Here is a 13,086-nt window from a genome sequence, read left to right as displayed (position 1 = left end):
ATTTCATTACATCAAATACACAAAATAATGTTCTTTTTAGCAACATCATATGACCCCTTTAAACATTTGTAGTCTTTTTTTAATTAATTGAAATATAAATTTTTTATATTTCACACGATTACTGTTTTTACTGAATTTTTGATCAAATTGTTTAGCATAAAAGCATAAAAACTTTTATAAAAGTCTTATCGACCCCAGACTTTTGAATGATAGTGCATATTAGATTTTTCTTTTATATTGGACAGTCTGATTTATCATTAGCCGCTTTTCCACTGTCGGGCCAGTGCGAGCCAGTGCTTTAAACGGGCCAGGCGGGACCAAGAGCCTCGGACCTGTAGCACCGACGCTGTGTTTCCACCGTCAGGCCAGAAGCTCCGCTGCGCTTCACTAAAACCCGCCCTTTACACGCCTCTAAGGAACAACGTCATGCAACCCTATCATTTCACCAACAAAGAGAAGTTATCATAAAACTAATCAGAAATAAGTCATTGGAACTAGCGCGATCACACAATGAACATGATAAAAGCGGCCGTTTGTTTGCATGCTGTTAAAGATTTAAATCCAAAAGTATCAATGTTTTACAATAATAAGTGATACATTGATCATAATGAATTAATTTATCAGGATTGAAAATTAGTCACACAGAAATAAAGCGGTATGAACATAGCCTACCTACTTATTCAGTCGAGTCTGTTTCTGTTTATTTGTAGTCACAGTATATAGGCCTACATCACATTTAGAAAGTATGATCATTTCTATACTCTATATTTATAAAAGCTCCCGAACAAAAAACATTATTATATTTTTATCACATACGTGGAGCTAAACTCTCGAGACGAGACTTATGACAGATAAAATATGTTACTAAATAAATACACGATTGTGATCGAGAATAAGAAGCTGACTTCTGATTTCTTCAAGCGGTCGTATTTACCATGTTTACTATGGTAACATTAATGGCTAGCGTATACGTAGTCTTTTGCATCGCTTATAAATATTTCTGCCTTGTATGGTGATCATAATCCACATCGGATCAAGTTATTTCAAACACTCGCTGCTGTCTGAAAGTGAGTTTTGAGCTAAACTTATTTTAAAAGTATTTAATGCTGGTGTTATAGCTGGTAACTTTATGAAATGGTCCGCGGCGCTGATGCTGTCCAGACGCGGAGAAACTCCACCTTTGTTCGTAACCACTCCTCTAGCCCCAGCTGGCCCGCTTTGGCCCAAGGTTTTCGTCGGGCCAAAAAACCCGGGTTGTTCGTAACCCCTCCTCTAGCCCCAGCTGGCCCGCTTTGGCCCAAGGTTTTCGTCAGGCCAAAAAACCCGAGCCATTGGCCCCGAGGAAGCACCGACGAGGCACGATCAAGCCCCGTAAGTGACAGTGGAAACACGACTGGCCCTGGCATGCACTAGCACGCCCGCTTTTGGCCTGACAGTGGAAACGCGGCTATTGACCCACTTGTTGTAGGACAAGCAGTTCATGATAGTCATGAGTCTTAATGCATTTGTCTTGTGAATGCTCTTGAACATTTTGAATAGAATTCCAACCTAACAGCAAGTGTGTTTCAAAACTGCACATGAATACGACTGAGTAAAGTCAACTTTAAATAATTTCCTAAATGATGTATGTGCTATGATGTAGTGGGAACTTTGAAACAACATCAAACAGTTCAGCAACAAGCTGGATGTTCTTTCTCTGTGGAAATTACATTCCCCTGTACAAAAGCTTGCTGTACTCTCTCAGCATGTTCACACAGCGTTCAAGAAGCACAACTTGGAAAAAGGTGAAACTGCGCTTATGGAGGGATTAAGAGCACTGACTCACAGTGCCCTTTTTTGTGAGCCAACCTTCCCCCTACTGTGAAACGTTGCAGGAAACATCTACAGGCCCATGCATTCACAGCCACTTTATATATGTTGTTCAGCTGTAGTGTTGAAAATGCACAAATTTGAGTCATATTTTGTTGCATGTAGCTAAATAGGCTAACAGTAATTGATGAACATGCCTTTATGATTTGCAATTCTCCATTATGAACAGAAGTTGTAGCTTCAGAGAGGTTTAAATGTCCTTTTTAAGCAGCAGCAGTAATCACACAGTGAATTCATACATTGAATAAATTAGCACAAACTTAGTCAAAAGACTCGTTTAAAGGAGCTGTAAGCAATGTTAACTGTTTTGCCAACCTACACCAGACTTGGCCAAGGAGTGGAGATTTAGATGGATAGCATGGTAGAGTTAGCCCATGCTGATAGATACTGTAGCTACACCATCTGGACCCAAAAAGCATATTTTTTCCCCACTGACAGCTATTTAAAAGTTGCCATGTGCTCTGACGGTTTTTCCAAGCAGAATATAAATTGTAAATATTTTATTATATTATAGAAGATATTTTGACAGTGACCAAATTGTCTGCTGTTTTGCATGTCACAGCTTTCGCTATGCGCTAGCAAGATGAGATGAATGGGAATGCTAACGGATTGCTTCATAGGTGTTGCTAGACCTTATTTAAAGGAGACATATTATGCCCCTTTTTACAATATGTAATATAAGTCTCTGGTGTCCCCAGAATGTGTCTGTGAAGTTTCAGCTCAAAATACTCCACAGATAATTTATTATATCATTTTGAAAATGCCTATTTTGAGTGGAAGCAGAAACACGCTGTTTTTCGGGCCTGTCTCTTTAAATGCAAATGAGCTGCTGCTCCCCGCCCTCTTTTCCAGAATAGAGCTGCGCCATTACAGCTCGGACCTGCTAAAAAACATCGGTTTTGGTACTGATAATCATGTTTATCACACTGAAATCATGCGTTTTAAACCATATGAGTTTAAATTTCTGATATACGGTTTTCTGAGAGCACACATCCGAAGCACACGGACAGAAAGTGGCTGTCACAGCATGTGAGTACTAAACTAAGTTCTCATTCACACACAAGGGTACATTAAAAACACACGAGTTACAAAAAACAGTCGGTTATGTCTGTGAAGGTAAACTGCTGGGAAATAAATCGCATGTTTATTTTAGATCTGTGTGGCAGCAGCAATATACAGTAAATAAATCAATAAATCCACTGCTCTGTTGTCTCCTCTGAGGCTGGGACTGTAAATAGTGTTCTGTGCTCGTCTGTGCAGCCAATGACAGAACAGTTAGCATGTTTTGCTCAAACTTTCGCCATGGCATTAGAACTAGTACACCGTTGTCGCTTGCGAAAACGCAATAACGGTGCCGTGGGTGTAAATTTACAGATGAAGGGGCGGTAATATTATAATGAGATCCCTTTGCCACGTCACCAAGAGAGCGAAATCAGATGTGCTCGTTTTCTCAGACGCTTGCAGAAAAAGGCTTACCAAAACAAAGTTACTGGGTTAATCTTTTTCACGTTTCCTTGGTTGGTAGATGCACCGGGGACCTGATTATAGCACTTAAAACCTGGAAAAGTCAGATTTTCATGATATGTCACCTTTAAGGGAATTTAATCCAATAAGCTCTCCCTTCCAGTGAAATCACAAAATAAAATGCAACGAAATCTATTCACAAATAGATGTAATTTCTGTATTTTTCTTGTTTTTTATTGTCAGTAAAGCAAGATTCAAACTCATGACTTGAAGTATTCTTCTGAGCCACATCAGCTCAGGCTAAGCCCCTCTAAGACTCGAGTGACCCAAGGATACCTTTATCCAGGTATTACAGACCTCCTAGGACTTAAACACTAAATTAGATCCCCCTTTCTCCAAAATCCCACCCTCTTAAGACATGTTTGCAAAATTGTGTGAAATGACTGTCAGGAAAAGAGCATCTCAAAGACTTCTGACTGGCTGGAAAACAGCAGTCAGATTTTTTTTTGATGTCAGTGTCTTTAATGTGATGGTTTATGCACTGGTGCAATTTATTTACAACCCTTTTCCCTCCAGAATGTTAATTTTTAGTAGCATAAAAAGGTCCGTGCCAACATGCAGTTATGTTACCAGGGCAACCAGGATTGCCAGAAACGGTGACTGGTGGTGACTTGCAGCGACAAAGCTGCTGATGGAGGTTATGCGCATCATAATTAAACAGTTTTGAAAGGGTCGTTCATACAAAAATAAAAAAATAAAAATAACAAAAGATATTTTGAAAAATGTTGGTTAAAAAATGGAAAAATATTATGGAAGTCAATGGCTACTGGCAACTATTTGGTTAATAGGGCTGGGTATTGACACAAATTTCACAATTTGATTTGATTTTCAATTCACAAGCTTGCAATTCGATTCCGATTTTATTAGATTAGATTCAATATAAATTATTTTGGATATAAATCATGTACAGGACATGGCAAATTTTCTCAAGGAAAAAAAATCTCTGAACTAATGCTGTAAAATATACATGGGAGTCAGTTGGTACTACATTAATATTGAAGGTTAAAATGAACAGATTTGTATACAAACACTTAAATTACACTCAGTGACGTTTTTATAATAATTAAGCTATAATACTAACTTTACAATTACATAATTATAGTTTTACTCCAATTATAATTAAATTAAAATTAAAATGCTCTTCTCTAGAGTAAATTTTTCTAGCTGACTAAGAAGTTTATGGCTGTTATATTGATGTCTTTCCGCGGTTGAAACACTGATTGAGCGATTATATGAGACAGGATACAGATTTTGAAATCTGAGACTTTGTTTCATTTCAAAAGTAACAAAGCTTATTGCGATTTATTTGGATGGGAAGCGTGCTACAATGTTCCGTTCATTAACTGAAAACAGGCTACACTAATCGATTCTTGGGATTTAAGAATCGATATTGTTTCATAAAAATGAGAATCGATTAAAATCGAAAGTCAGTATTTTTTTTATTTTTTTTTACCCAGCCCTATTGGTTACCTACATTATTCAAAATATCTTCTTTTGTGTTCAACAGATGAAAGAAACTCATACAGGTTTGGAACAAGTGGAGAGTGAGTAAATGAGTACAATGCAAACTTTTGAAAATGGGTTTTAAATTGTTAGTTTTTCAAAACAATACCATTACCGTCTCTGTGTAAACTACAAAACCACAAACTTGTGAAAGCCATGACATCATGTACATGTGTATTGTGTATTCGGTCTCTAGGTATGTGCTCAGAAGTGTAGTGTTTCTTTACAAGTGACGTCGCCAACTACTGGCCTGGCATGCATAGTACAGCATTCTTAGTCATTTTCTTGGATTTGTGTAAACGGAGATCATTTCGACAATGTTGTCGTTTGTATGCAAAACCTTTCAAAAATGCAAAAAAATCTTTTTCACTTTTTGGTACATTGCTGTCATGTAAATGTACCGTAATGTCACAATTAATTGCTGTCACTTCTGAGTCCTGGAGTATGTGAGTACTAATTCCCATTTCTACTGGTGACTTTGTGACAAAGTTGCTTGATGGTGCAACCTGGGCTCAAGGCACTCCGTGATGTCATGGAAGAGGAATATCTGACACTGCTATTCACGTTTGCTGTTCCTGCTATGTATTTTAATTGGACAGAGCTGAGAATCTAATGTGTATGGCTCAGTGTTCGGGGAAGAATGTGGTGTTTTTGTGTGTGAAGGCATTTAGAAGGTAAGGTTATAATGATGACTGTGGTTTTAGTGAATAGACTGGGTGAGGTCTGAATCCACAGTGTCTTTGTCCAGTTGGTCCACTTATTAAAAGAACAGCAGTATCAGGTTGTCTTCGAAAGGTTTAGTTTATGAAAATTTTATATAGCTGATACTCTGCACCGGCCTCCGTCCTGCCTCTGATGTTTGCCGACACAAGCACCTGGTTGAGGGGCTGTAATTAGATTAGAGAGGAGTGGGTGGCAGTGGGCAGATACTTTGTTTCATTTCAAAAGTAACAAAGCTTATTGCGATTTATTTGGATGGGAAGCGTGCTACAATGTTCCGTTCATTAACTGAAAACAGGCTACACTAATCGATTCTTGGGATTTAAGAATCGATATTGTTTCATAAAAATGAGAATCGATTAAAATCGAAAGTCAGTATTTTTTTTATTTTTTTTTACCCAGCCCTATTGGTTACCTACATTATTCAAAATATCTTCTTTTGTGTTCAACAGATGAAAGAAACTCATACAGGTTTGGAACAAGTGGAGAGTGAGTAAATGAGTACAATGCAAACTTTTGAAAATGGGTTTTAAATTGTTAGTTTTTCAAAACAATACCATTACCGTCTCTGTGTAAACTACAAAACCACAAACTTGTGAAAGCCATGACATCATGTACATGTGTATTGTGTATTCGGTCTCTAGGTATGTGCTCAGAAGTGTAGTGTTTCTTTACAAGTGACGTCGCCAACTACTGGCCTGGCATGCATAGTACAGCATTCTTAGTCATTTTCTTGGATTTGTGTAAACGGAGATCATTTCGACAATGTTGTCGTTTGTATGCAAAACCTTTCAAAAATGCAAAAAAATCTTTTTCACTTTTTGGTACATTGCTGTCATGTAAATGTACCGTAATGTCACAATTAATTGCTGTCACTTCTGAGTCCTGGAGTATGTGAGTACTAATTCCCATTTCTACTGGTGACTTTGTGACAAAGTTGCTTGATGGTGCAACCTGGGCTCAAGGCACTCCGTGATGTCATGGAAGAGGAATATCTGACACTGCTATTCACGTTTGCTGTTCCTGCTATGTATTTTAATTGGACAGAGCTGAGAATCTAATGTGTATGGCTCAGTGTTCGGGGAAGAATGTGGTGTTTTTGTGTGTGAAGGCATTTAGAAGGTAAGGTTATAATGATGACTGTGGTTTTAGTGAATAGACTGGGTGAGGTCTGAATCCACAGTGTCTTTGTCCAGTTGGTCCACTTATTAAAAGAACAGCAGTATCAGGTTGTCTTCGAAAGGTTTAGTTTATGAAAATTTTATATAGCTGATACTCTGCACCGGCCTCCGTCCTGCCTCTGATGTTTGCCGACACAAGCACCTGGTTGAGGGGCTGTAATTAGATTAGAGAGGAGTGGGTGGCAGTGGGCAGATGAGTGTGTGTGTGTGTGTACGTGTGTGTGTGTGTGTTTATCTCTGCTGGTGTCAGAATCACGCACATGGCTGGCTGTAATCCGGCACCATGAGTTGTGCGGCCCATACTGCTGATTGAAGGTGTGTGACAGCATCCATTACTCTTGTTCTCTCCCTCTCTCCTTTATCATTTTTTTCTCATTCTTTAAGTGCATATGGTGACTTTTGAAACATTTGCTTTGTTTTTATTATTTTCTGTAAGGAAACACATGCTGGGGAAAGATCATTTACTTCCTAAATAATTGCTAATTCATGACCTGGGCCAAATGGAATCTGCAGATTCACATTTCACATTTTCATTTTTTTTTTTATTTTAATCCTATACAAAGTACTATCAGGAACTGTGTTTATAAAATATATTTTATATTTATATGTAATTGAGATATACAGTATATATATATATATATATATATATATATATATTATTATTTATCACAGCTTTACATAATACCAGCACTGGGCTACTTCATCACAGATTAAATACATTTTACAAGATTAAATTTCTTCTTAAAATCAAAGATGCTGGCAACAGATTGAGCAGGCAAAAAAAAAAATCCTTGTCTCTGGATTGAACTTTACACTCTAAAAACCTGGGTTATTTTTTTTAACCCAAATGCTGGGTTGAGCCTTTTGGGTCACGTTTGGGTAGTTTTTGTGTTACCCAGCTCCTGGGTCAAATGTAACAACCCAGTGTTTTGCAGCTCCTGAGTCAGACATAACAACCCAATGTTTGGGTAGTTTTGGTGTTACTCAGATCCAGGGTCAGACGTAACCCAGCAGTTGAGTTATTTATCGCGGGGATTTTGCGTCTTCACTTCCCGGGAGAGCAGTTCTAAACACCATCGAATTGATGCATTCTTTGGTAAAATACAGGTTTGTTGTTTGCCGACACAAGCACCTGGTTGAGGGGCTGTAATTAGATTAGAGAGGAGTGGGTGGCAGTGGGCAGATGAGTGTGTGTGTGTGTGTGTACGTGTGTGTGTGTGTGTTTATCTCTGCTGGTGTCAGAATCACGCACATGGCTGGCTGTAATCCGGCACCATGAGTTGTGCGGCCCATACTGCTGATTGAAGGTGTGTGACAGCATCCATTACTCTTGTTCTCTCCCTCTCTCCTTTATCATTTTTTTCTCATTCTTTAAGTGCATATGGTGACTTTTGAAACATTTGCTTTGTTTTTATTATTTTCTGTAAGAAACACATGCTGGGGAAAGATCATTTACTTCCTAAATAATTGCTAATTCATGACCTGGGCCAAATGGAATCTGCAGATTCACATTTCACATTTTCATTTTTTTTTTTATTTTAATCCTATACAAAGTACTATCAGGAACTGTGTTTATAAAATATATTTTATATTTATATGTAATTGAGATATACAGTATATAGATGTTAAAACATGTCCTCAGAGCTGTTTATTGTTTGTTTATTGGCAGGTTATGGAGTCACAGCATGTTTCGGCTAGAGTGAACCACTGGGCGGCGGTCCGTTAGCAGTTCCCCGCCGAACATGACTCCAGCTCGGGCACGAGAAACAGCGCCGTTACGATAGAAACAGAATAACAGAGACTGGTCGATTACACGTGAATTACTTCTGTTTAATGTTGAATTTTTGTTCTAATGTTTGTTAAACGAGTTTAAATTGTAGGCAATATTAATAGCCTATTAAAAACGATATAAACAATGCTGCAAATGATAAATAAAGGAAAATAAAGGAAGTTATCGTGCAAACCAGTGGTTGTGTGGAGTATTTTAGAAAAGTTTAGAGGATTTAAGTTAATCTGTAAACCTTACTTAATGTATGAAGTAAAAAATAAGCTTGTAATATAGTAAAAATGAATAAACCCATTAGCTGGGTTAAATCAACCCATTATGCTGGGTTAAATAAACAACCCAATTTGCTTGGGTAAATTTAACCCAAGATCGGTTCTGTCCTATATTTACCCAGCCCTTGGGTTAATAACAATCCAAATTGGGTTGTTTTTAACCCAGTGTATTTTAGAGTGTAGTCCTCTGTCTTTTGACAAATCAAAAAAATTTTATTTTTGCAGTGACGTGAAAGGTACCAGGTTCTTTTTTCCGAGTCACTGGAGCACTGAATGGCCCTTTAGCTGAGTTTCCTATGGATAAGCTTGTGCTGTAGTCCGTGCCCTTGGCCTGTGCGTGAGAGACGAGGGCCGGCTGAGCGTTGACGAAACCTTTAGAGATCGTGAGGCAGCAGACGGGCACTGCAGCACTCCTTACTCAGCACTATGTCCTCTCTCTGTCTCAGCTCCCACCCTCCTGTAGCTTTCCAGCGTCTGCTGCTGTTCTGATCCTTCCCCAGACTCCCGTGTGTCCGATATAATAATGACGAGACTGCACGACCTCCCTCTCTATATAAAACAAACAGCGGCTCACCTTAAATTCCTTCACTGCTCTACTGACGGTCACATGTTAGTATGATACCATTCTGTATCGGTGGCTGTTCATGACTTTATTGGACAAGATTTGTCTTGTTTTTTAAGACGTGCAATGTCCTGAACACTGATAAGGGCTCAACTCATATACACTACAATACCTTTCAAATATTTGGGGGTCATTATGATCTTTTAATGTTTTCCAAAAAAGTCTCTTAGCTCAAGGCTGCATTTACTTGATCAAATCTTCAGTAAAAATAGTAATATTGTAGAATATTATTACAAAAATAACTGTTTTCTGTTTTAATATATTTTAAAATGTCATTTTTTTCCCTGTGATGACAAAGCTGAATTTTCAGTAGCCATTACTCCAGTCTTCAGTGTCACATGATCAGAAATAATTCTAATATTCTGATTTGGTGCTCAGAAACAGTTGTGCTGCTTTATATATTTTTTTGCAGAAACCTTTATTCATGTTTAATAGTTTTGCAGAATCATTTTCAGGATTCTTTGCTGATTAGAAAGCTCAAATAAACAGCATTTATTTGAAATGAAATCTTTTAGAACATTATAAATGTCTTTACTGTTACTTCTGCTAAATCTTATACATCCTTTCTGAATAAAAGTATCAATTTCTTTCAAAAAAAAAAAAAAATTGACTGAAAACTGAAAACTTACAAACCATCAAATCTAGGTAATGATGATGTGTAGAGCACACAATAACTGTTCACTAAATATTCAAAACACCAAGAAACACATTGTTATGGGGATAAAGAAAATATTTTTTAATAAAAATGATGCAAAATACAATTTGATGGCTGGTACAAAATATTTGAGTCACCCATCATTAGCATAACAGAAGTGTGTGTGTTTGTATTGCCTCCCTCTCTGTATGAGCTCTCATTAAGCTGTTCTGGGTGCTGGCCCATAGCTTGGCCTCTTTCTCAAAGCAGAGCTGCAATGTAAGGATGTTTTAGTGAAGAGACGCTCCTTGTTTCTGGCTTTTAACATACTAACAAACCTATTCATCTCCCTCCTCAAAGGAGGCCAGCCTCTCCCACACTGGCCTTGTTGGTAAACAAAAGGGCCTGTGCAAAAGCCACCACACCTCCAACCTGTTTGGCCCCATTGGGGCCTGTTTCCTCAAAATAAACCTTGGTGTGTGGCGATTGTGAATGTTCCTTTGATGGTTTGGGACTGTCCTGCTTTCCTGTAGGAGAACTTGAGTTAAAGACAGCATCTTAAAGTTGGTAGTATTCTGTTTTTTTCCCAACCATCAGATGTCCCAAGAGAAGCAGGGATGGATTGGATTCCTTGTGAATTGTTTAAGTGGTTCCTTTTATGTTTTCACTAGGTTGGACCCTTTTGTTTCTTTAAGTCACAACGGCTTCTGCAAGGCGGAGCTTCTGATTCTGTGTGGTCTTCCAGGTCCTTTCAGACTGTAACTTCCTCTCTTTAGTGCAAGATCTCTCCATCTCTGTCTCACCATATATATCAGTGGTATAACTGGTTGGTCACAACCTAAAAATGAGGGTAACACTTTAGGGACCAATTCTCACTATTAACAAGTTGCTTATTAGTATTCATATTATTAACATATTAGCTGTTTTTTAGTACTTATAAAGCACATATTCTGCATGACCATATCCTACATCCCTAATACCCAATACCTAAACTTAACACCTACCTTAATAACTATTAATAAGCAGCAAATTAGGAGTTTGAGGCAAAAGTTGTAGTTAAAGGTTTGTTAATGGTGAAAAATGCACCTTAAATTAAAATGTGACCAAAATGAGTTGCAGGTCTGTTCTGATGTGGACAGCAGGCATAAAATAAATATAAATGTAAATTGTTTTTGCATTTTATTTTTTTATTATTTGATTAAGATAACCATATATTTTAAGATGACAATATGCAGAGAAAAAATAGCAATTTTTTTAATACAACTAACTAATTTTTGCAAATTAAATGGGTTTATTGGCTCATAAAGGATGGAGAAACTGTGTCCTGTGTTGAAACCACTAAAATGTAAGACATTTCAAAAACAAAATTATTATTATTAGTAGTAGTAGTATTAGTATTGATATTAGTATTGTTGTTGTTATTTTTACTGAAGCTCATGTCATTAATAATTTTGTATTGTCGGGTCTACATTTTTGTTCAACAATACTGTTTTGGGTTGCCATATGATGTCCAAAATAAAATCATGAAGCAAAAACAAAAAACAGTTGACAGCCACTGATGTAAAATCTCCCTGCTGTAGCTTGTTTACTCATTAAAACTGGAGCTTTGAGAGATACGAGCTGATTCTGCTGCTGCTGATGGCAGAATGGCATGATGGGAGTGCCATCAAAGATAAGTAGCATCCAAGGTGAAGAGTTTGTGTTGAAAGAGACACACTGAACATAAATGGCACTTGCATTCAGCAGTATAATGGTATTCTCGCGTCTGGCTGATGTTTGATGTCTGGAGTTTTAGTTTCACTGATGTCTACAGATCGTCTCAGGGATGTTACTATGATCCTTTGGTAGATCTTTGTTCTTGTTTCGCACCGTTTGGTTCTGTGTTGTTCTTTAGTTTCATGCTGAAGTGGAATACGAGTGTTGTAGTAAGTGAAGTTGACACTGTTGTCTGTAGATTTGGGAACTGACTCACCCACATGCTGTTGTATGTGATTCATGGCTCAGGACTCGTTTGGAATGATAATGCAGGCTTTGGTGTTTGCTCACAGATAAATGAAGCTGTGAAAGTTTGCTCAGATAAATGAAGCTGTGAAAGTCGGCGGTTGGCTCTGTGAGGAGTGCCATCTGAACGGAATGTCCACGTGAAAAGCAAAGGCTGTCTCTCTGTGCTTGAGTAGTATCTCAACCAGCTCTCAGTGGGATTTATGTTCCACTATTAGAAGTTTCTGAACATGGTCACCCTTAAACCTTGAATGCATGACTTAGAAAAACCTACATGAATGCAAAAATGGGGTCAAAAGGACTACGGTTGGATTAAGTTGCTAAATCTATTTTATCTTTGTTTTCATTGAAATTCTCAATTTGATTATATACACATTTTTAAAGTCAGCATAAAATTATACTTTTTTCTCCCCTGTTGTGATATATTGAGTGAAAATCTGTGAAAAAATGTGGAGTGAGATTTAACTTTGCCCATCAGGAAATGATTGGAACTGTTGGATCATTGTCGTTTGCTAATTTAATGTTTTAAAAAATAATGTGCACGGATAAATTATCTATAAAAATATTGTATGGAAAATTAGAATTGTCCATGTTGATTTCATTGTCACTTTATTTTTTTTCAGTCATTTTAATTTCTAGTTCATGTACATAAAATAAAAAAAATGAATTTATTTATTTATTTACTTTTTTACTAATGTATATATTTACATAAACTAAATAATTATATTTGCTAAATAATTATTGATTTATTTGAATAATAATAATAATTGTTATTATATAGAGTTATAATAGATCATATTAAATATAAATTTTTTTATGTAAAAAATGTAAAGTAAATATAACAAATTATGCTATATGCTAATATTATTTATTATTAATATTATTATTATTATTATTATTATTATTATTACATAAAATATAAATAATAGTTATCCTATTTAAATAAGTATTTAATCATTTATTAATTTTTTCAA

At 36.8% G+C, this 13,086-nt stretch overlaps 1 protein-coding gene across 3 annotated transcripts in view; it reads left to right on the top strand.

The window, feature by feature from the left end:
* The window catches only part of LOC107693712 (protein FAM110B), a 40,870-nt gene that overhangs the window by 14,336 nt on the left and 13,448 nt on the right, over positions 1-13,086 (top strand). The window contains exon 1 of one of the 3 annotated variants that reach the window (XM_016493178.1): positions 3,616-3,679. The exons of 1 other annotated variant lie outside the window; for it this stretch is intronic. The gene's annotated coding sequence lies outside the window, so the exon portion shown is untranslated. Of the gene's footprint in view, positions 1-3,615; positions 3,680-11,442; positions 11,457-13,086 lie in introns of those variants that run through there. One more of the 3 variants, XM_016493179.1, reaches the window with a different exon arrangement.

The sequence above is a fragment of the Sinocyclocheilus anshuiensis genome, unplaced genomic scaffold (assembly GCF_001515605.1).
Source record: "Sinocyclocheilus anshuiensis isolate Anshui unplaced genomic scaffold, SAMN03320099.WGS_v1.1 scaffold1472, whole genome shotgun sequence".
Taxonomy (NCBI): Eukaryota; Metazoa; Chordata; class Actinopteri; order Cypriniformes; family Cyprinidae; genus Sinocyclocheilus; species Sinocyclocheilus anshuiensis.
The sequence above is the reverse complement of the archived record's forward strand: the minus strand, read 5'-3'. Positions and strand labels throughout refer to the sequence as shown.